The sequence below is a fragment of the Perca fluviatilis genome, chromosome 17, assembly GCF_010015445.1.
Source record: "Perca fluviatilis chromosome 17, GENO_Pfluv_1.0, whole genome shotgun sequence".
In the NCBI taxonomy this organism is placed as follows: Eukaryota; Metazoa; Chordata; class Actinopteri; order Perciformes; family Percidae; genus Perca; species Perca fluviatilis.
In genome coordinates this window covers 34,245,235-34,269,312 of record NC_053128.1, presented here as the reverse complement: position 1 = coordinate 34,269,312, position 24,078 = coordinate 34,245,235, and the positions used below count along the sequence as shown (strand labels likewise).

The 24,078-nt window shown below is 38.5% G+C and overlaps 1 long non-coding RNA gene across 4 annotated transcripts; it reads left to right on the top strand.

Annotated features, from left to right (window-relative positions):
• The first annotated feature begins 229 nt into the window (after window positions 1-229).
• On the top strand, window positions 230-21,825 carry LOC120545331. 4 transcript variants are annotated; one of them, XR_005636652.1, is made up of 8 exons: window positions 230-324; window positions 1,213-1,269; window positions 4,184-4,276; window positions 7,456-11,404; window positions 13,269-13,363; window positions 19,072-19,166; window positions 19,383-19,496; window positions 19,577-21,803. It is a non-coding gene; the product is annotated as an uncharacterized LOC120545331 (long non-coding RNA). The 4 variants fall into 4 exon arrangements; XR_005636651.1 differs by lacking the exon at window positions 19,383-19,496 and having other exon boundaries at window positions 19,577-21,802; XR_005636654.1 differs by lacking the exons at window positions 7,456-11,404; window positions 19,383-19,496 and having other exon boundaries at window positions 19,577-21,825.
• Window positions 21,826-24,078: the final 2,253 nt, after the last annotated feature.

Here is a 24,078-nt window from a genome sequence, read left to right as displayed (position 1 = left end):
TTTATATTTGAACTGTTGTTTCTGCAGCAACAGATCTTAGAACGTTACTGTTCTTTATCTCTATAAAAGTTAATCAGTTACTTTGGGCGAGATGCCTGCAGCAACAGAACCGAGAACTCTATTGTTCTTTATCTTTCTCTGTACCTTCAGTAGAGTTTTATAGTCCTCACAGGTGAGATGCTGCTGCTGTCAGATTGGTTGCTCTGGTCATGTGATTTCAGAGAAATAACTCAGGTGGACGGATGTTGATCGGACAGACTGAGAGAGGAGGTGTGGAGGTGAAGACTGAGAGCTCAGAGCTGTTGTACCTGCATCAACTAACAGGTAAGAACCTCTAAACCTCTTGATGAAGATGTGACTGTCATCCCAAGACTAAATATATATTCAGTGATGTCATCACAAGACTAAATATATATTCAGTGATGTCATCAGAAGACTAAATATATATTTAGTGATGTGATGATGTAACAATGGTAGCTGATCTTAGATGTTCAGGATTTGTTCACGTTGACCCAACACAGTTTATAAAGAAGAGGCTGGAAACTCTCCACATATCACACACACACTAGATTAGTTATGGAAGGATTATATATGAACCATGTTACATATTTATTAACTCTCCACATATCACACACACTAGATTAGTTATGGAAGGATTATATATGAACCATGTTACATATTTATTAACTCTCCACATATCACACACACTAGATTAGTTATGGAAGGATTATATATGAACCGTGTTACATATTTAAGACTTTACTGAGACATGAACTACCTTTCCTCTCTCTGGATGAACCAGGATCAGGGCTGATAAGAGTTAATGAACATGAATTTACAGCTTCAATAGAAGAATTCTCAGTCCAGGAGTCCAAAGTTAAATATTAAACCAACCATCCCACACATAAATCATCAATATCATCTCATATTGAACTGCCATACATGCCAGTTCACCTCCTGGGCACTGCCAAGTTGCTCTTGAGGAAGACACAGAACCAACCAACTGCACCTTTCCATGTGCAGCCCCCCCACTCTGACATCTCTCTATTAGTGCATGTATAGGTACTGAGCATGGGCAGCTGCCTCACTCTGACATCTCTCCATTAGTGGATGACTGTTGGTTACTTTATTGTTATTTACCTTTCTCTAAACCTTCAGTACACTGCTGCTGCTGCTTCTGTCTGATTGGTTGCTCTGATCATGTGATTTCAGATGCTGATCAACCAACATGAAGACTGAGCTGCTGTACCTGCATCGCCTCACTAACAGGTAGGAACTCCTAAACGCCTCAGAAGACAAAAGTTATACACAGTGACGTGATGATGTAACAATGGTAGCTGATCTTAGATGTTCAGGATTTGTTCACGTTGACCCAACACAGTTTCTAAAAAAGAGGCTGGAAACTCTCCACATATCACAAACACTAGATTAGTTTAGGAAGGATTATATATGAACCGTGTTACATATTTAAGACTTTACTGAGACATGAACTACCTTTCCTGTGGGCCCACACATGCTGGTGGTCATACATTAGACCTTGTTTTTACACTAGGCCTGGAGGATAATTCTATATGCTGTGAGGATATGTTGATTAGTGACCACAAGTGTATCTTTTTCAATCTCTCTACTATTGGTGATCCCCCGTGCCGGAAACGGCGCATTATTACTCAAACAACTGTTGAGCAATTTATTTCCCGGTTTGACTTTAACACTATGGGTAATAATGATGTTGAGCTTTTAATGCAATCTTTTAATGACCTCTGCTCTTCTGTGTTGGACGAAGTGGCGCCTTTAAAGTTAAAATCTAAGCCCATTTGTACGCCGCTTGGATGACGGACAGTAATGCGTTTGTCCAAGGAGGAGGTGCCAGGACTGAACGCTCTGGGGAAATCCGGCACTGAGCAGTACACTGTCTATATCTTAAGGAGCTTATGCAGGAAATTAATAATTTAGTTAAGAATTCAAGGTCGGTCTATTTTTCTAATTTAATCTCTTCTTCCAAGAGAAATCCCAAGGTTTTATTTGATACTATAAATAATATTGTCTCTCTTCCTGCCACTGTGACAACAATATGTTCACAAGATGACTGTAATAGGCTGCTGCCATTTTTTATTGATAAGGTTGAATCTATTAGATCAAGTATACGGCCTGGGCCACACTTTCATGTAGACGGCCTTTCTTCACCTAGGCCTATTACTATTGAATCTTTCCAATCAATTAGCCTCCAGGAGTTGCTAAACATGACCAAGAAAATGATAATGTCCTTTTGTCAACTGGATATAATACCACCCTCTTCAAAAGCACTTCCTGCCATTGGCCCTAGTATAGTGGCTATTTTCAACTCCTCATTGGCCACTGGCTGTGTCCCGTCCTATTTAAAACATGCTATTATCCAACCTATACTAAAGAAGCCTAATCTGGACCCAACAGTGTTAAAAAACTATCGCCCTATCTCAAAGCTGCCATTGTTGTCCAAAATTCTCGAAAAGGCTGTGGCTAATCAACTTATAGCTGTTTTAGAGAATTTGGAGATATATGACAGATTTCAGTCGGGCTATAGGAAGAGACATTCCACTGAGACGGCCCTGGTGAGAGTCAATAATGACCTTCAGATGGCCTCAGACGTAGGTCTATGCTCTTTGTTAGTACTTTTAGACCTTAGTTCTGCCTTCGACACAGTCAACCACCATATCATGATTAAGAGACTGCATGAATGGGTGGCCATATCAGGAGTTGCCTTGGACTGGTTTGCATCCTATCTTTCAGATAGAACTTTTGAGGTCTCTATTGGGGACTGCCATTCTGCATCTTCGCCCTTGTCTTGTGGCGTTCCACAGGGTTCAGTGTTGGGCCCAATATTATTCATTTTATATATGTTGCCTTTAGGTCAGATTATTCGCAATTTTAATATTTCGTATCATTTTTATGCAGATGACATACAACTCCATTTTACTTTTAGGCAAAATGAGACATCAAAGCTTGCTAGCTTACCTGCATTGACGCCATAAACAACTGGATGGCTGAAAGCTTTTTGCAGCTGAACCCAGACAAGACTGAGGTTTTAATCATAGCACCAGACAGTGCTATTCCTCTGATCAGGCAGAACATTGGGTCTCTGTCATCGGCGGTCCTGCCCAGTCTAAGGAACCTTGGGGTGATATTTCACAAATCCCTATCTTTTGACACTCACATCAAATCATTGACCAAATCCTGTTTTTTCAATTTACGCAATATTAGCAAATTAAGGGCTGTGGTCTCTCAGTTAGAACTGGAGATGCTCATCCATGCTTTCATTTCCTCCCGTATTGACTATTGCAATTCACTTTTCTCTTCAGTCAATAAATCTGTCCTTCACCGCCTGCAATCCATTCAAAATGCTGCTGCTAGGCTTCTTACAAGATCAAACAGGCGTACCCATATCACCCCTTTACTCTGCTCCCTTCACTGGCTTCCTGTAACTTACAGGATCCAATTCAAAATTCTGACCATAACCTACAGGGCTCTACATGGTCAGGCCCCTGACTATCTTGCCAACATAATTCATTTACACACTCAATCCCGGTCTCTCAGGTCTGTTAATCAAAATCTGCTAGTCATGCCACGCACTCGTCTGAAAACATGTGGGGACAGAGCCTTTGAGGCTATGGCGCCCAGACTCTGGAATGCTTTACCAACTAGCATTAGGTTGGCTGAGAATGTGGATTGTTTTAAGGGACAAGTGAAGACTCACTTGTTCAGGCTAGCTTTTGGGTAGCCTATGTCTTTTATTTATTTGAAAATTGATTCTGTTTTACTTGCATCTAATTCTATTGACTATTTTTATCATGTTTTATTGTCTTTGCACATTGTAAAGCACTTTGTGACCTTGTCTGTGAAAAGCGCTGTATAAAAATGTTACTTAATTACTCCTCTCTCTGGATGAACCAGGATCAGGTCTGATAACAGTTAATGAACATGAATTTACAGCTTCAATAGAAGACTTCTCAGTCCAAAAGTCCAAAGTTAAATATTAAACCGACCATCCCACACATCTAATATCGTAATACATACAGAACCACCATCACAGACTGTTGATAACTTTATTGTTCTTTATCTCTATGAAACCCTCAGTGAATAGTTAATCAGTTATTTTGGGCGAGACACTGCTGCAGTTTGATAGGTTTCTCTGGTCATGTGATTTCAGAGGAACAACTCAGAGACTGAGTTGAGACTGAGAGAGGACATGTGGAGGTGAAGACTGAGAGCTCAGAGCTGCTGTACCTGCAGCAACAAACAGGTAAGAACCATTAAACCACACGTGTCACATGGCCAAATCCGGCCCCCTGCAGATTTTGATCTGGCCCGCATGTCAATTAAGGGTCACATACATTTTGGCCACCAAGTTCTTGTCCCTTTTTCTATGATGGCTGAGGAACTTTTTTGGGACTTTATCTGGACCAAACTGTAAGTGATAAGACTATGTGAGACATGCAATAATACAGTCAAAGATGTTTGACTTTTTCGATAAATAAATAAAAGCATGTCAATAAACTCCACATTTCTGGCCCCTGATGTGATTCTCATTATCCAGTCTGGACCTTAGTCAAAATGAGTTTGACACCCCTGCACTAAACCTCTTGATGAAGAGCTGACTGTGGTCAGATGACTAAATATATATTCAGTGATGTTTATTTAAAAACAAATTATTTAACCTTTATTTAACCAGGAAGGCCGTTGAGAACAGGTTCTCGTTTGCAACAGGGCGACCTGGCCAAGAAAAGCATAAGCGTGCAGGACAACGTACAATTTCACATTCAATACAATACAGGAATACAGAATACAATAGGCTACCTAACATACAGATTAAGTAGGCATTACAAAACAGGTGCAAGATGAGGTATAAGTAAGTAGATGGATGTGTGAAAGTGATATGGTAGTAACACAATATACATGAATAGACAGTCTATATCTGAGATGTAGTAAAGAGTCAAAATACAGTTAGTGCAAATTGTGGTCTAGTTGTGTAGATCAGTTATAATGCAAATATATATGAATGGACAGTTTATATAACTGTTGAAAAGTAATGAAGAGTCAATATACAGTTAGTGCAAATATTGGTCTAGTTAGTGATGTAGGTCAGGAGATGTACACAAATTATATGACAACAAAGTTGGGAAGAATAACAGTTGGGCATGCCAGGGCAGATGAAAAGTGCAAAAGAGAGTAAACAGATATGATAGCAGTGCAGGTGAAGAGGTACATATGTACAAACTATGCAGTGGGGCATTACAGAGATAATGGGATAAGGGGGTGCAAAAACAGAGCATAAATGATGGAGAACAATTTGCACGTACAGTGATCAGACAGGAGCTCAGACAGATGTACTTTAAAGGCAGTTAGTGGAATAAGGGTTTTGAGCTTCAGGTTTTTTTGTAGTTCATTCCAATCATTTGCAGCTGAGAAATGGAAGGAGAGGAGCAGGAGATGTAGGCTTTTTGGGTGGCCAAGGAGATGTAACTGCTTGAGCGAAGGGTAAAGCTATGGTGACCAGTGAGCTTAGGTACAGTGGGGCTTTGCCTAGCAAGGACTTGTAAATGAGTTGGTACCAGTGAGTTAAGTTAAGTTGAGTGTGTAATGAGGGCCAGCCAACTAATGCATAGTGGTTGCAGTGGTGGGTATTGTAAGGGGCTCTGGACACAAAACGTATGGCACTATGGTAGACAACTTCCAGTTTATTCAGTAGAGAATTTGAGGCAGTTCTGTAAATGACATCACTGAAATTGAGAATTGGTAAAATTGTCATTTTCACCAAAGCAAGTTTGGCAGCATAAGTGAAGGAAGCCCTGTTGCTGAATAGGAAACCGATCCTAGACTTAACTTTAGATTGAAGATGGTTTATGTGTTGCTGGAAGGAGAGGGAGCTGTCTAGCCAGACACCTAAGTATTTGTATACTGTCACATTTTCTAATCCCAACCCATTGAGCGTGGTGATGCTGATTGGATGTGCAGGGATTGGCAGCGATCGATTGAAAAGCATGAACTTGGTTTTGCCAGAGTTTACGAGTAATTGGAGGTTTCGGAAGGAGTGCTGAATGGTATTGAAGCTCTCCTGGAGGATAGCACAGTATCCAATGAGAGGCCGGATGTGTACAGGATGGTGTCGTCTGCATAGAGGTGGAGAGAGTTACCAACAGCAAGAGCCACATCATTGATGTATAGAGAGAAAAGAGTCGGCCCGAGAATTGAAACTTGTGGCACCCCCATAGAGACATCTATATGTTCAGACAACAGGCCCTCAGATTTAACGTGCTGGTTAACAGAGTCAAAAGCCTTGGACAGATCAATGTAGATGGCTGCACAGTAATGCTTTTTGTCAGGAGCGGCTGTGATAGAGGACATGGTGGGATTCAAGATGGTTTCGAAGACCTTTGAAAGACAGGGTAGGATAGATATGGGTCTATAGCAGTTTGGGTTAGTGGTGTCTCCTTTGAAGAGAGGGATGATTGCAGCGGATTTCCAATCTACGGGAATTTCTGAAGATGCAAGACGTATGTTAAATAGGTTGCTAATGGGGGAAGCAATAATATTTGCCGATAATTTTAGGAAATTGGGTTGCAGGTTGTCTCGCCCTGCTGATTTGAATGGGTCCAGATTTTGCAACTCTCTCAACACGTCCGCTGTCAGGATTGGGGTGAAGGAGAAGTGTGGTGGGGGGTGTGGACGTGTAGCTGCTGGGTTGGTAGAGCAGTTTGTTGGGGGGCCGGCCGCCAGATGGAAAGCAGTGATAGTGTTACCTAATTACAGAGCCGTGGGCAGCTGGGAGGAGGTGTTCTGATGAGATGTAATAATGCAATGATCATATCTGATCTTAGATGTTCAGTATTTGTTCTCGTTGACCCAACACAGTTTCTAAAGAAGAGGCTGGAAACTCTCCACATATCAGAAACTGAATATTAGTTTTGGACGGATCATATATGAACCGTGTATATATATATATATATATATATATATATATATATATATAATGTATGTGTTGTTTACTGTACTGTCTGTACTGATCATATTTTAAAGTGTTTCTTCTCTTTTGAGAAGGAGACCACATGAATATAATTAAGTTTAGTTTGAGTTGTGACTTTACTGAGACTGTAACATGAATACTACCTTTCCTCTCTCTGGATGAACCAGGATCTCAGTCCAGGAGTCGAAAGTTAAATATTAAACCGTATTAAACATATTGAATATCAGATCAGTGTTATTGTTGATGTTGGCTGAGGTTAGTTTCCTCTGCTGCTCTAACTCAGAGTTTTCTTTTAATCTGAAAGGAATAGAGAGATTTTAAATGTCAGAAATCTAAAGTGAGCTTGAGTTTCCTCCCAACTGCTGCAGAGTGTACCAGAGAGGATCTGGCAGGAAACAGCTGTGTGTGTGTGTATGTGTATGTTTATTCTGATGATGTGTGTCTCTTCCTGTCTCTAGAACCTTTCTGATCACATCAGATCACAGTTTGATTTAAAGTCAGCTTCTTCATCACTTTGAAGAGGAAATCTCAACACTTCAGGAGAACCAGGAGACCTGAAGATGGCTGCAAACCTGATAAGACGCGATAGCATGGAATTACCTCCTCATCTGTCTGAATTAATGAACAAATGTAAAAAACATGCAGCTTCATTCATCAAAGAGTTTGATAGCAATGAACACAGAATGAGAGAGATTGTTAGAGAGTTTAGGGAGATTGCAGCCAAAGTCAGAAAGATGCAGGAGAGAACAGATAAAATCAGAAGAACAGCTCTTGGCATGCCATTGGGCTTACTTGCAGGTGGAGCAGCAGTAGCAGCAGCAGGAACAGAAGCAGCAGGAGCAGCAGCAGCAGTAATAGCAACAGTAGGAACAATAGGAGCCGGAATAGCAGCAGGATCAGCCATTTTAGTTGCTGGTGCAAATGTAACAAAAGGGATATCAGAGAGTGGAAGTGTACATAAAGTAAAACAGCTGTGGAAAGACTTCATGGAGATTATTGAACCGCTGAAGAATGACCTGGAAGAAATAAAGACAACATGTAAGAAGTTGGAGCAAAGATCAGCTGAAGAAACAAAGAAGACGTGTGAGAAGTTGGAGCAAAGATCACCTGAAGAAATAAAGAGGACGTGTGAGAAGTTGGAGCAAAAATCTGTTCAACTTCAGGCTGAAAAGACTCTGACAGACATGAAGGAGTTTCAGACTCTTACAGTAGTGTCTATCCTGGGAAGAGGTGAGGGAGTAATGTCTGCTATGTGGAGTGTCTTCACACTCACTGCAACCCCTGAAGAGGACAGAAAGTTAACAGACTCCATCACCCAGTCAGCTGATTACTGTCAGAAAGTCGTTGATGACTTGGAGAAGATGAAGGAAGAACTCAAAGACTTCACAGAACAGTGAACACTTCCACTGCTTTTCTGATGATGTCCAGATCTACATCTCTACCACATCCATCACCACAGCTACATCCTCCACCCTGACCAACTGCCTCATCAATATTTAAACTTGGATGCATACCAACTTCCTCCAAATCAACTACAATATATCCGACTTAATGATCATCGGCCCGAATCCCTCACAAAGAACACCCATAACTTTGGTCACATTGTCAACCACTCCACCCTGTCTCCATCCCCACACATCCATAACCTGGGAGTCCTCTTCGACAGAAACCTCACTTTTGAAAACCACATCAACCAAATAACCAGAACTGCCTTCTTTCACCTCAAAAACATCTCTCTGCCCATCACTCACCTTCTCTGCTGCCGGAACTTTGATTCACGCCTTCATCACTTCCAGAATTGACTACTGCAACAGCATCCTCAATGGTTTACCTCCAAAAGCCTTAAATAAACTCCAATACATCCCAAACTCTGCTTCTAGTCTCCTCACACACACCTGTTCCTGTGATCACATCACTCCTGTCCTTCAGAACCTCCACTGGCTCCCTGTTTGCCAACGCAGTTTAAAGTCCTCCTTCTCACCCACAAAGCTCTCCATAACCAGGCTCCATCCTACCTCACAGACCTGCTTCTCTGACACAACCCCCCACCCCACACCCGTAACTTCTGCTCTTGTGACGCAAACCTCCTCTCCCCACCACTCAGGACCAAACGCCATACTTGGGGTGACAGAGCTTTCACCATTGCATCCCCCTCCCTTTGGAACTCCCTACCCATACACATCTACAGCCCCCTCCCTCTGGAACTCCCTACCCTTGAGGGATGGGTTAAATGCAGAGAATGAATTTCGCTACATGTACGTGTATGTGACAAATAAAGTACCTTTACCTTTACCTTTACCATACACATCCGTGACTGTACTGACCTGAACACTCATCATAACACACCTGTTCAGATTAGCTGTCTACATACAATAGTCTGACATTTCTCACACTTATAGTTACTGCTTTTATTGTTTTTAATTGATTATAAAATGCTTGCTTTATGTGTTGGTTTTATTGCTTATCTGTTTTAAAAAAAAAATTTTTACAGTAAAGTGTCTTTGAGTACCATGAAAAGCGCTATATAAATACAATGTATTATTATGATTATTAGATGATCCTCTGATCCTGTTTATCTGAAGAAACTCCTCCATGTTGGAATATGATATTAACTTTCTCCGAACATGCTGCTGCTTATAATTCTGTCTGAAACATTATAATGTTTCTGTCAGATCCAGAGCAGAAAAAACAGTGTGATGAACTGTGAAACATAAAGTGATGCCAACTGAGAATAGATGAGCCGTGTAGTAACGTAGCAGCACCACAAGATGGCAGCAGCTGCATCTGATGCACCGGGTGGGAACCCTGCACGTTTCACAATAAAAGCCTAGATAGAAACTAAAGGATTCTGTTCAGAGGGCTTTTAATTTGAAACAGGAAGTGTTGAGTTCTTCAAAAAGTGACAAACCCCCCCCCCAAAAAAAAACGACATTAAAAGTGACAAAAACGCCCAAAAAAGTGTGGCTTCAGATGGACACTGGCAGGTAGATGCATGTTAAGGTTTTATTTTTGAGTAGAAAGTAGTAGTTATACAATACACACTCAGAAACAGAAGTACTGTTGGGTTCCTAAGTTCAGTAATTGTCTCAGGAAGACAGCTGTGTCTCTTATTTTCATTTAGTTCACTCAAATCAGTCCAACGGTCCAGTTCTGGTCTCTTAAGGGAACATGTTAAAAAGTGAACCTGTGAGAACAGAAATGTTCTGGTTTCTGAGTGTGTAGAAACAAACAGGTTTAAGAAATAACTAGTGTTGTTATTGGAAACACTGGACATGTTGGTCATTTACTACACGGCTCTCAAACTAACAGAGTATGAGACCATGGTGGACTTCTATGAAAGGTAAAGGGGTCACTGCACTTTTACATGAATATAATATTCTGGTTCATGCTCTTATTCGGAAAAACACAATCTACGTCTAAGCCACACGTGTTAAACTCGAGGCCCGTGGGCCGAACCCGGCCCCTTGCAGATTTTGATCCGGCCCGTATATCAACTTAGGTTCACAATAAATTTTGGCTTGTGCGCCACATCAAAAAGATGGGAAAGTGTATTTCTTAATTTACTAACTTCTATGAGGGCTAAGGAACTGCTTTTGCTGACTTTTGTTGGGCTTAATGTCGAGAACAATACGACAAAGGTGTCCAAAAAAGGAACAAAAATGATGAAAAAAGCACTAAAAACGTCGGAAAAAAATAAACAAAAAAAACATGTCAGAGAAAGTTACAAAAATGTTGAAAAATGTGACATACAGTTAGAAGATATTTTACTCTTTCGATGAAATAAAAGCATCTCATTAAATTCTCCATGTCTGGCCCGTTGATGTGATTCTCTTCTTCTAGTGTGGCCATTAGTGAAGTTGAGTTTAACGCCTTTTTTGTCGCCTTTTTGTCGCCTTTTCTTAAAATCACCTGGATCTGCTCTAAGCTGTTTCCATGGCTAATGAAAGAGAATATTCCTCTAATATCCCTGTTGTGCAAATGTGCAAAACAGGATGTTTTTAAAGCAAGGTTGTAAGCATGAAGTGAACATTGACAAATATTTGAATTGTAATGTTTCTGTAGCCAATCAGAGGTCTTCATTACATCAGGATATGAAAGGATGTTAACATGTTTTAGTTATTGTTAATAAAGCTTAATGAGACCATCAGCTGTGATTCTGATTCTAGTAGTTCTGGAGTCGTGGTTCTTCTTGTGATCATATGTGGCCCTAAAATGTTTCTGTTGATGTCTGAAAGATGGAGGAGTTTGTGAAGGAGAAACTTCTGGAACCTGTCTGAGCTGGTTCCTCCTTTAGAAGGTGTGGAACTCACTTTAGTTTGGTTAATAACACATATATTCATGACATCTTGCAGCTAGTGATAAATACACTGCGGCTTGCTTTATACTACATGCAGAATATTATATTCGGTAAGTGAACCTCGTCAATATATCATTTATTTTATGATGTTTTTATTTTTCTCTATTCCTGTGATGGCTGTGAGAGTTTATAGGGTTGTTAGGGCTCCACGATATAAGGAAAATATCTAATTGCGATTATTTTGACTGATATTGCGATTGCCCTTTGATTCACGATATTGAAGGGAACAATCATTTTTGTCTAATTTTTCTCATTTTCATTGAAAAATACTAAAATGAAAATGATTTATAGTGTAATTATTGCGAGGATGTGTACCAAACAAAGAATTATATATATATATATATATATATATATATATATATATATATATATATATATATATTAAATATATTAAATATAAATTTATAAAACCTACCAGATCTACATTATATATATATATATATTCTACGTGGGGTGCGGTGAGTTAGAGACCGCCCCACTAAGATGTTTTTCTTTGTAGGAGAGGATGTGTAGTCTGGGACGTCCCTGCAGCTCCACAATACTTCAGTCAGAATGGTTTGACACATATTTTGCCTTTAACAAATATTTCGCCCCCTGTGATTTGAATATTGCACTAGTCAATTTCGATAAAATTGCGATTAATTGTGCAGCCATAATTATTACAATATATTAGATTGTGCCACATCATTAAATTCATTTTATTATATATAATTTAAATCATATTTATATATTCATAGTGTTTAAGAGAAGAGACATTCCATTGCATTCTCTGTGTACTTTATACTTTTTAATGCACATGAGAATAAACTTGAACTTGAATTAGTTGTAGAGATAAAATGGTTATGTGTGATGTCATCTTGTTGTGATATTTCTATAACTATGTGGAGCTAACTTTATTGGGCTCTTCGTAGTTGAATGGACCTCTATGAATACACTGACAACACATGTCCAAATCTACGCTGCATAAAGTTATGAGTTAACTTAGTTACAAATATGTTCATGGTTGCATTTGGAAGATGTGGAACACTAATTTTTATTTAGCAGATAAACAAGGTGACATAGTGTTGAGATGGTTTCATGTTAAACTAAAAGCTCTATCTCTGGAGGGTTCCATACTATAATGTTGTCAGATAATGAAACATAAGTTACCCTTTAAAGTCAGTTGTTTTGGAGGTTCAATCCCCAGATCAACAGGATTAAATCTGGGTGGGGAAAGTGAAAGAGCAGCACTTGTCCCTCCCTCATAACCACCATTGAGGTGCCCTTGAGCAACTTAACTTCAACCGCTCCAGTGGAGACTGTGGTGGTACTGGGCAGCTTCCACGTATGAACGTGGAACTGTGTGAATGTGACAGGTCGTCGTTGCAAATGAGAAGTTGTTCTCAATCGACTTACTGCTTACATAAAGGTTAAAAAAGGTGTATATATATATATATATATATATATATATATATATATATATATATATATATATATATATATCCACACAACAGATGCTTAAAGGCACTTTTGTTAAGAAAAATGCTGTAACAGACTTAACTGGTTGTTACTTTTCCCAAAATGTCAGAACTAAATGTTTCCTGGTGAGTGAGTCGTGATGAAAACAAACCCAGAGCTTCTTATTGCTCTTTACTTTTGATCTGAATATAAACTTAGAAACTTCACCAGCAGAGAAGTGAAGTTCAAACAGAGAGAGAGCTGCTGATCCCATTAGGCGTTTCTCCGTGTCCCGAGACACTGTTAGAGACGCTTCCTGTTTCCTGGTATGTGGCTACACTCCCAGCACAGAGGCTGTGTGAGTGTGACAGGTCGTTGTTGCAAATGAGAAGCTGTTCTCAATAGACATAAATAAAGGTTAGAAAAAACAGAAAAAGGGGAGGTGTTTGACAGGTTTCTCTGGTCATGTGATTTCAGAGAAATGACTCAGAGGACTGAAAGATAAGAGACACACTGAGCACGCTCAGTAGCTGCTTCACCTGGACCGTCTCACACAGCTGACAGACACACAGGTAACAACACACACACACACACACACACACACACATATATATATATATATATATATATATATATATATATATATATATATATATATATAATATAGAATAATCCACACAACAGATGCTTAAAGGCACTTCTGTTAAGAAAAAGGCTGTAACAGACTTACCTGGTTGTTTGTCTGTCCAAAGCTACAATCACACAACTAAATGTTTCCTGGTGAGTGAGTCATGTGATTAAAAACAAACCCAGAGCTTCTTTTTGCTCTTTACATTTGATCTGAATATGAAGTTAGAAATTTCACAAGAAGAGAAGTGATGTTCAATACAATACAAATTTCCCAGTGATGGGACTAATAAAGTATAAAGTAAAGTAAAACAGAGAGAGCTGCTGATACTTTGTTATTCAAATTCCCTGTTCATGCGTCTCCATGGTCCCGGGACACGGTTAGAGACGCTGCCTGTTTCCTCCCAGCCCAGAGGCACCCTGCTCTGCTTCAAATGCACCATTACAAAATATCACAACACAGTTGAATCAGATAATATAACATTTCTGTCAATATATAGAATACAGTTTGGTCATTCACACAAATAATTATTTAAATCTTTACAAAATTAACACCAGCACTGGAATATAACTAAGTACATGTACTCCAGTACTGTACTTGGGTCCAAATGTTGAGTTACTGGGTGGGGAAAGTGAAAGAGCAGCACTTGTCCCTCCCTCATTACCACCACTGAGGTGCCCTTGAGCAAGGCCCTTAACCCCAACCGCTCCAGTGGAGCTGCTCAGTGGCAGCAGATCAGACTGTGGTTGTACTGGGCAGCTTCCAGGTATGAATGTGTAACTGTGTGATTGTGATCAGGGCGTTCCTGCAAAAGAGAGGCTACCTCTCAGTGAACCTCCCCTGAATAAATAAAGGTTAAATAAAACAAAATTAATAATGAAATACTTGTACTTTACATGAGTTTTTTCTTTTGATGGCACGTTCTACTTCTACTCCGCTACATTTCAGAGAGAAATATTATACTTTTTACTCCACTTCATTCATCTGGTACAGCTTTAGTTACTAGTTACTTTAGTTACTCCACTTCATTCATCTGGTACAGCTTTAGTTACTAGTTACTTTAGTTACTCCACTACATTCATCTGTTACAGCTTTAGTTACTAGTTACTTTAGTTACTCTACTACATTCATCTGTTACAGCTTTAGTTACTTTAGTTACTAGTTACTTTAGTTACTCCACTACATTCATCTGTTACAGCTTTAGTTACTAGTTACTTTAGTTACTCCTCTACATTCATCTGTTACAGCTTTAGTTACTAGTTACTTTAGTTACTCCACTACATGGTAACACTTTATAATAACTACACATAATTCATCATTTATTAAGCATTAGTTAACTATTAGTTAATGGTTTGTTCATTATTACTTATTAATTGTTCATACATAGTTCATCATGGGTAAAGTATTAGTTCACACAATTATAAATGGTTTGTTCATAGTAAATAAGCCTATTAGTTAATGTTTTTTTTCATCATTATTAATTAATTGTTCTTACATAATTCATCATCAGTAAAGCATTTATTCACATAGTTATGAATGGTTTGTTCATAGTAAATAAGCCTATCTTGAAAAATATGTTTGTAAGTACATGATTTATACTTAACAAATAATGAAACAACCATTTGGAAATGAAATAATTTTCCCATTATAAACCAGTTACTAACTATTGCTAAATGCTTTGTTCATCATTTGTAAAGCATTGCTCCTATGTTAATTCTCATGAATGAAGCATTTGTGTACACACTCATAAATGGTTTGTTCATAGTAAATAAGGCTCTTGTAAGTTATGTTCATAAATAGAAGTTTGACACTTTCTAAGTATTGCAAAAACCATTAGTAAATTAAATAATTTTCCCTTTTTTTATGGATAGAGAACAGGGTTTAAAGCGATATCTACAAACTAGTAGTAATTTATTTGTTTATCATTTGTAAAGCATAGTTCCTACATTCATTCTAATCAGTAAAGCATTTGTAAAAGCAGTTAGTAAATGGTTGGTCCATAGTAAGTAAGCCCATGTAAAATGTTTATCAGTATATTTTTTAATAATTCCTACATGATGCATTAACCATTTGTAAATGAAGTAATTTTACCATTATCAACTAGGTACTCAGGAACGTAAACGGTTGTTTGTAACTAGGAAGTTAATGATTAACAGACTATCTAGACCTACATTTGTTCATGTCTTAAATAAAATGTTATGATTTAGAAAAAGGCCTAAACTAACAGCTGGGGTGTTAACACATCTGTTACAAATACTTACCAATAATGTAATCCATGATTAACTCATGAGTTACTACTGGTTAGTTAAGTATACCGTGGGAGCCCATCTAAAGTGAGCACTTTATATGCTTTACAAACCATTTATAAATGAGTTCCAAAGGCTAACAGAACCTGGACACACACATGTATTCTATTTGGACATGCCTTCAGAAATATGCCTATGGATAGTTAGTGTGTTAATGCATCTTTAACAAGCACTTACCATCACATCAATCCATGATTAACTCATGAGTTACTACTGGTTAGTTAAGTATACCGTGTGAGCCCATCTAAAGTGAGCACTTTATATGCTTTACAAAGCATTTATAAATGAGTTCCAAAGCCTAGCAGATACAACAGAGACACAAGTAAAAAAAGTATTTGTAACCCTTATTACGATGTCGCAAGAATGTACATTTATGAAATAGCTCGTAGTAGTGTTATGTAGTTGATATCAATGTGAATTTGGACCAGAAACAGAAGAAAAATATATTGTTAAGAGCCAGAGAATTGAACATCAATAAAGAGACTAGGAAACCAGGATAAAGTTTGAGAAGTGCATTAATATACACAGAAACATGGCATACACATATACAGATAAAACACAGGTATGAAAAATAACAACTAAAATAATAAAGTGCGCTCATAAAATAAACCCTTTTCAGTTCTATGAGCTCAATTGTTCTTTGATGACAAGAGTTCAGAGATGTTCAATGTTGGGGCCCATATGAGTTTGGTTTCTGTTTGTCCTACCACCATGAAGAAGGAATCCAGGGCAATCTGTATAAGTTCTGAGGTAGGTTCCATAAAACTTGAATTAGAAATGTATTTTTGGTATAAAGGTTACAAAATAATATAAATGTACTTTTGATACCTGAAAGGGATTTATATACTTTTGATACGTAAGAGAAGAAATTTAAGAACGGTTGTACAACTGAATACAGATTTAGATATTTCAAATATGGGTTATGAAATATCACCTCATTTTATTTTCATTGTAGCCTAAGCAGTTGATTGTATTACTGAATGTAATTGAGAGAACTGATTTGGCCTTATCTACAGGTGGAGGAGGTGGAGATTTGAGAAGCGCTACGCACGGGAGGTCCGGTCCAGAGACGGATATTGGATCACATTGATTCTTCAGATCCCAGAGTCTTCCAGGGGTTAGAGATTCCCAGTTCAGTGGGCTGGGTGGCAGCTACAGGATCCAGACTCAGAACTTATACAGATTGCCCTGGATTCCTTCTTCATGGTGGTAGGACCAACAGAAACCAAACTCATATGGGCCCCAACGTTGAACATCTCTGAACTCTTGTCATCAAAGAACAATTGAGCTCATAGAACTGAAAAGGGTTTATTTTATGAGCGCACTTTATTATTTTAGTTGTTATTTTTCATACCTGTGTTTTATCTGTATATGTGTATGCCATGTTTCTGTGTATATTAATACACTTCTCAAACTTTATCCTGGTTTTCTAGTCTCTTTATTGATGTTCAATTCTCTGGCTCTTAACAATCTAGTTTTCTTCTGGTTCTGGTCCAAATTCACATTGATATCAACTACATAACACTACTACGAGCTATTTTATAAATGTACATTCTTGCGACATCGTAATAAGGGTTACAAATACTTTTTTTACTTGTGTCTCTGTTGTATCTGCTAGCCTTTGGAACTCATTTATAAATGCTTTGTAAAGCATATAAAGTGCTCACTTTAGATGGGCTCACACAGTATACTTAACTAACCAGTAGTAACTCATGAGTTAATCATGGATTGATGTGTTGGTAAGTACTTGTTAAAGATGTATTAACACTAACTATCCATAGGCATATTTCTGAAGGCATGTCAAAATAGAATACATGTGTGTGTCCAGGTTCTGTTAGCCTTTGGAACTCATTTATAAATGCTTTGTAAAGCATAGAAAGTACTCACTTTAGATGGGCTCACGCAGTATACTTAACTAACCAGTAGTAACTCATGAGTTAATCATGGATTACATTATTGATAAGTATTTGTAACAGATGTGTTAACACCCCAGCTATTAGTTTAGGCCTTTTTCTAAATCATAACATTTTATTTAAGACATGAACAAATGAAGGTCTAGATAGTCTGTTAATCATTAACTTCCTAGTTACAAACAACCGTTTACGTTCCTGAGTACATAGTTGATAATGGTAAAATTACTTAATTTACAAATGGTTAATGCATCATGTAGGAATTATTAAAAAATATACTGATAAACATTTTACATGGGCTTACTTACTATGGACCAACCATTTACTAACTGCATTTACAAATACTTTACTGATTAGAATGAATGTAGGAACTATGCTTTACAAATGATAAACAAATAAATTACTACTAGTTTGTAGATAGTTTATAAAGGAAAATTATTTAATTTACTAATGGTTTTTGCAATACTTAGAAAGTGTCAAACTTCTATTTATGAACATACTTTTCGAGAGCCTTATTTACTATGAACAAACCATTTATGAGTGTGTATACAAATGCTTCATTCATGAGAATTAACATAGGAGCAGTGCTTTACAAATGATGAACAAAGCATTTAGCAATAGTTAGTAACTGGTTTATAATGGGAAAATTATTTCATTTCCAAATGGTTGTTTCATTATTTGTTAAGTATAAATCATGTACTTACAAACATATTTTTCAAGATAGGCTTATTTACTATGACCAAACCATTTATAACTATGTGAATAAATGCTTTACTGATGATGAATTATGTAAGAACAATTAATTAATAATGATGAAAAAAAACATTAACTAATAGGCTTATTTATTATGAACAAACCATTTATAATTGTGTGAACTAATACTTTACCCATGATGAACTATGTATGAACAATTAATAAGTAATAATGAACAAACCATTAACTAATAGTTAACTAATGCTTAATAAATGATGAATTATGTGTAGTTATTATAAAGTGTTACCCACTACATTCATCTGTTACAGCTTTAGTTACTAGTTTTACATTTTACTTAAACGTCCAATATGTAATCTGATCTGATCTGAATATGTAATGATTACGCTGCAGTAATCTGATGCCTGCAGCGCGTCATAGAAGTATCAGATGAGGCGTCAGTTATCACTTTCAGAGAGTTTAGGCCTCTAGAGACCCCCCCCGACCTATTTTTGGCAGCAGGCACACCTGGGTGAACCTTGTGACAAACATAGAACTAGTTACTGGACTGAGCATCTACATGTTATGTCCCCACCAATCATCATTCCTGTGCTGCTGAATGGTTCCTCCCAACTTTAGGCAGTAGGACTGGTTTGATGGCACAGAGCCAGTCAGCTGTGGGACGTCCCGCGCCTCCTCTAAACATTACTGCCAATCAGATTTGACTCGTTGAAATGTGATTTCAGAGAAACGACTGAGAGGACTTAAAGCTAAGAGACAGACTGAGCACGCTCAGTTGCTGCTTCACCTGCATCGCCTCACACAGCTGATAGAGACACAGGTAAGAACATACACACACACACACACACACGTATGTGAAACTGTATGTTGTCTTGCATGTTTAAGCTTTATTATTGGCCAGGTCAACGTTGCAAATGAGAACCCGTTCTCAACGGCATACCTGGTTAAATAAAGGTTAAATAACGAATAAAGACTGAAGTTAAAACAGAGGTCTGCTGACCTCCCTGCTCTTCTGTTAATCACATTCCCTTTACAGGCGTTTCCACCATCACGAGCACACGCGACAGTTTGTCGTTGACAGATTGAGATGCTGTGTTCTTCCTGGTGATAAAGTTAAACTGGTAGTTTGTCAGTTCTTCAGAAGTCTAAGGTGAGTCTAAGGGAGTTCTCCCAGCTGCAGCACCTGGGTGGGTTTATTCTGATGATGTGTGTCTTTTCCTGTCTCCACAGAACCTTTCTGATCACATCAGATCACAGTTTGATTTAAAGTCAGCTTCTTCATCACTCTGAAGAGGAGATCTCTACACTTCAGGAGGACCAGAAGACCTGGAGATGGACTTGGTTCTAAGAAGACGGAACGGAGACCTCCCTCCTCATGTTTCTGAGTTAATGAATATAATTGAATTCAGTAAGGTGCAGGAGAGAACAGATGAAGTCAGAAGAGCAAGATATGTTGCTAGATTAGTCGGAGCAATAGCAGGAGGAGTAGGAGCAGCAGTAGGACTAGTCCTGTTCCTTGCATCTCCATTCACTGGGTGGGTTAGTTTAGCAGTAGGGGCGATAGCTGTAGTAGCAGGAGGAGCTGCAGGAAGAGCTGTAGTAGCAAGAGCAGTAGCAGCAGAACAAGCAGTAGCAGGAGCAGTAGCAGGAGGAGTAGGAGCAATAGTAGGACTAGGACTCATGGTCCTTGCAGCTCGGTTCGTTGGGGGGGGTAATTTAACAGCAGTAGGAGCGTTAGTAGTAGCAGTAGGAGCACTAGCAGGAATGTTAGCAGTAGGAGGAGGAAGATGAGCTGTGGCGGTAAATTCAATAAAAAATATGAAAGATAACAGAAGTGTAAATAAAGTAGAAGAACTGGCGAAAGAGTTCATGAAGATCATAGAACGAGTTAAGAACAACCTGGAAGAAATAAAGAGGACGGATGAGAAGTTGGAGCAAAGATCAGCTGGAGATCAGGATGAAAACACTCTGACAGATATGAAGGAGTATCATAGGACTCTTACAGTAGTGGAGGAGTTTCAGAGGAGTCTGTCTATCCCTGTAAGTAGTGACGGAGTATTGTCTGCTATGAAGAAAATCTTCAGACCTACAGTGACCCCTGAAGAGGACAGAAAGTTAACAGACTCCATCATCCAGTCAGCTGATCTCTGTCAGAAAGTCATTGATGACTTGGAGAAGATGAAGGAAGAACTCAAAGACCTCACAGAACAGTGAACAGACACGCTGCAGTGTGAAGAAAGGGATTGTTTAATTATGTTATTATTTCCACTAAATCTGCAGTTTTTGGACACATTTTAAATTGTGGACACAGATGATCCTCTGATCCTGTTTATCTGAAGAAACTCCTCCGTGTTGAATATATTATTTATGATGCTGCTTATAATTCTGTCTGAAACATGATTATTTTTCTGTCAGATCCAGAGCAGAGAAAACCAGTCTGATGAACTGTGAAACATAAAGTGATGCCAACTAAGAATAGATGAGCTGTGTAGTAACGTAGCAGCACCACAAGATGGCAGCAGCTGCATCTGATGCACCGTGGGGGGACCCTGCTCATGTTTCACAATAAAAGCCTGGATAGAACCTCTAAACTCAACACGTTTGTCTAAACCTTCAGGGAAAAGTTAATCAGCTACACTGCCGTGCTAAACAAAAAGACCATAACTCAATTTTGAGAAAATAAGTTATTGTCATTTTTGGAACATCTGAAAGATCTGCTTTATCATGTGGACAAATATCTTGAGTCAATTTTATTGTTTTTGGGAGAAAAGTGTCTGTTGTCTTCGCCGTAACTTCAAAAGCTGCAGAGAAGCCAAGGCAGAATACCGTAACTTCAGTTACGGTTCTTTGTCTTTGTTTCATGGCGCTCCAGAATGTTCAAATTGAGTTAAGGTACTCTGTAAATGTGCTGCACACGCTGCACACATACACACACACACACACACACACACAGCAGAGGAAGACGCTGACATGCAGCACATGTACCTGAATGGGAAAGATAGCGCTACGCTCGTTACTGTAAGTAGGCTACAATAAAACCTAAACGTAAATGCGTATCAATACCCACTCACCTGTCTACATGCAGACACATGTAGGAAGAGATATATTTCTCGTCCACCGCTCTGTTTACACAAACACAGCTCTACTCTACTCTCAATAGAGAATTTTGACAAACAAGCTAAAACAAAAGCTGTCGGTTTGTAGTCTAACTATCTTTATTTGTCACAAATCTTGAAATGTGGACAAATTCTTGTGAAGTTAACTGCTGGTTAAACTAACCATCCTCTCAGCGGAGCATCTATGGATGTATTATAAGATCAAAACAAACCAAGGTGGCTACTTAATATGCACGTGAATGACGGCATCTGTATGTTCACGTCTTCATTCTTGCAGTGAGTCTAAATTAGTGCCTCATATCCAAATGAAGAACATGCTTTATATGCATTAAAACATCAAAACACTCTCATTCTTAAGTCTGAAATCTGTCAGAGAGAGTGTGTGAATCTACTGCCTGTGTGGTAGTATGAGTATGAAATACAGAAGAAAACGTATTGATATATCATTTCCATATGATGTTGATGCATGTAAAGCCATTTTTATCATAGTGAGTCCAATATGGTAAATATTGCTTACATTTTAAGTAAAAGTTATCATTGTTATCATAACATTGTGATATAAAATAGAAGTTATGGTCTTTTGCATTGGTATGACTGATTGTCATTTTGTGGGCAATGCTACAGTAACTTCTGAAAATGGGTCAAAGGTCAAATGTGAGTTCAACATTTTTTTGTAGATAGATTAATACAGGTTTACACTACAAAATGTGAAAATTACAATATTATACATATGGCTCAATTAACAGGACATTAAGATAACTTTAAAGTCATTTTTCTCAGTTTCTCACTCTGGTGAGTTAAGGTCAGTGCAGTCCTCACAGGTGAGACGCTGCTGCTGTTTGACTGGTTGCTATGGTCATGTGATTTCAGAGAAACTGAAGAGCTGCTGTACCTGCAGCAACAAACAGGTAAGAACCTCTAAAACCTCTTCATGATGATCTGATTGTAATAATTTAAATATGAAGGTGATCAAACGTAGCTGATCTTAGATGTTCAGTATTTGTTCACGTTGACCCAACACAGTTTCTAAAGAAGAGGCTGGAAACTCTCCATGAATCCAAATGTATCTTTTAAAAGCTGTAATGTTTAGATGTTGTGTTGGTGTGAATGAGAGAGAAGTTAGAGTTCTCCTCCCAGCTGCAGCAGCGTGTACCTGAGTGGAGCTGGGAGGAAACACCTGGGTGTGTGTGTGTGTGTGTGTGTGTGTGTGTCTGATCTAGCCTGGTCTAGGTCTACGTAGGCTCTAGCCTGGCCTATGTCTACGTAGGCTCTAGCCTGGTTAGGTTGTGGAGGGTTCAGAGGGTTAGGGCTAGGTTGGGGAGGGTTAGGTTTGGGTTAAAACCCAATGCCCGAGATGGCTGCTGAGGGGAACAGGCACAAAGGGACTGATGGTGTGATTAAAACACTTAAAAACCTCCTTAAAAAACCGAGTTTGGTTATATAAAAGAAGGCCAGATATTAAAGGCAGGTTAAAAGAACCACTGGACAGGACGGACAGCGGGAGAATACAACTTTAAATAAAAGGTCACTTCCACACCTGCCCTGGTCTCTCTCCTGGAGACATTACTAAATAAATAAAAATGAATAAATAAATAAATATATATATATATATATATATATATATATATATATATATATATATATATATATATATATATACAGTGCCGCGTGTTAAAATTTCTGAACACTTTTTTTCGACCTTTTGCCACATTTCAGGCCTCAAACATAAAGATATAAAACTGTAATTTTTTGTGAAGAATCAACAACAAGTGGGACACAATCATGAAGTGGAACGAAATTTATTATGGATATTTCAAACCTTTTAAACAAATAAAAAACTGAAATATTGGGCGGGCAAAATTATTCAGCCCCCTTAAGTTAATACTTTGTAGCGCCACCTTTTGCTGCGATTACAGCTGTAAGTGGCTTGGGGTATGTCTCTATCAGTTTTGCACATCGAGACTGACATTTTTGCCCATTCCTCCTTGCAAAACAGCTCGAGCTCAGTGAGGTTGGATGGAGAGCGTTTGTGAACAGCAGTTTTCAGTTCTTTCCACAGATTCTCGATTGGATTCAGGTCTGGACTTTGACTTGGCCATTCTAACACCTGGATATGTTTATTTGTGAACCATTCCATTGTAGATTTTGCTTTATGTTTTGGATCATTGTCTTGTTGGAAGACAAATCTCCGTCCCAGTCTCAGGTCTTTTGCAGACTCCATCAGGTTTTCTTCCAGAATGGTCCTGTATTTGGCTCCATCCATCTTCCCATCAATTTTAACCATCTTCCCTGTCCCTGCTGAAGAAAAGCAGTCCCAAACCATGATGCTGCCACCACCATGTTTGACAGTGGGGATGGTGTGTTCAGGGTGATGAGCTGTGTTGCTTTTTCGCCAAACATAACGTTTTGCATTGTTGCCAAAAAGTTCGATTTTGGTTTCATCTGACCACAGTACCTTCTTCCACATGTTTGGTGTGTCTCCCAGGTGGCTTTTGGCAAACTTTAAACGACACTTTGTATGGATATCTTTAAGAAATGGCTTTCTTCTTGCCACTCTTCCATAAAGGCCAGATTTGTGCAGTATCACGATTGATTGTTGCCCTATGGACAGAGTCA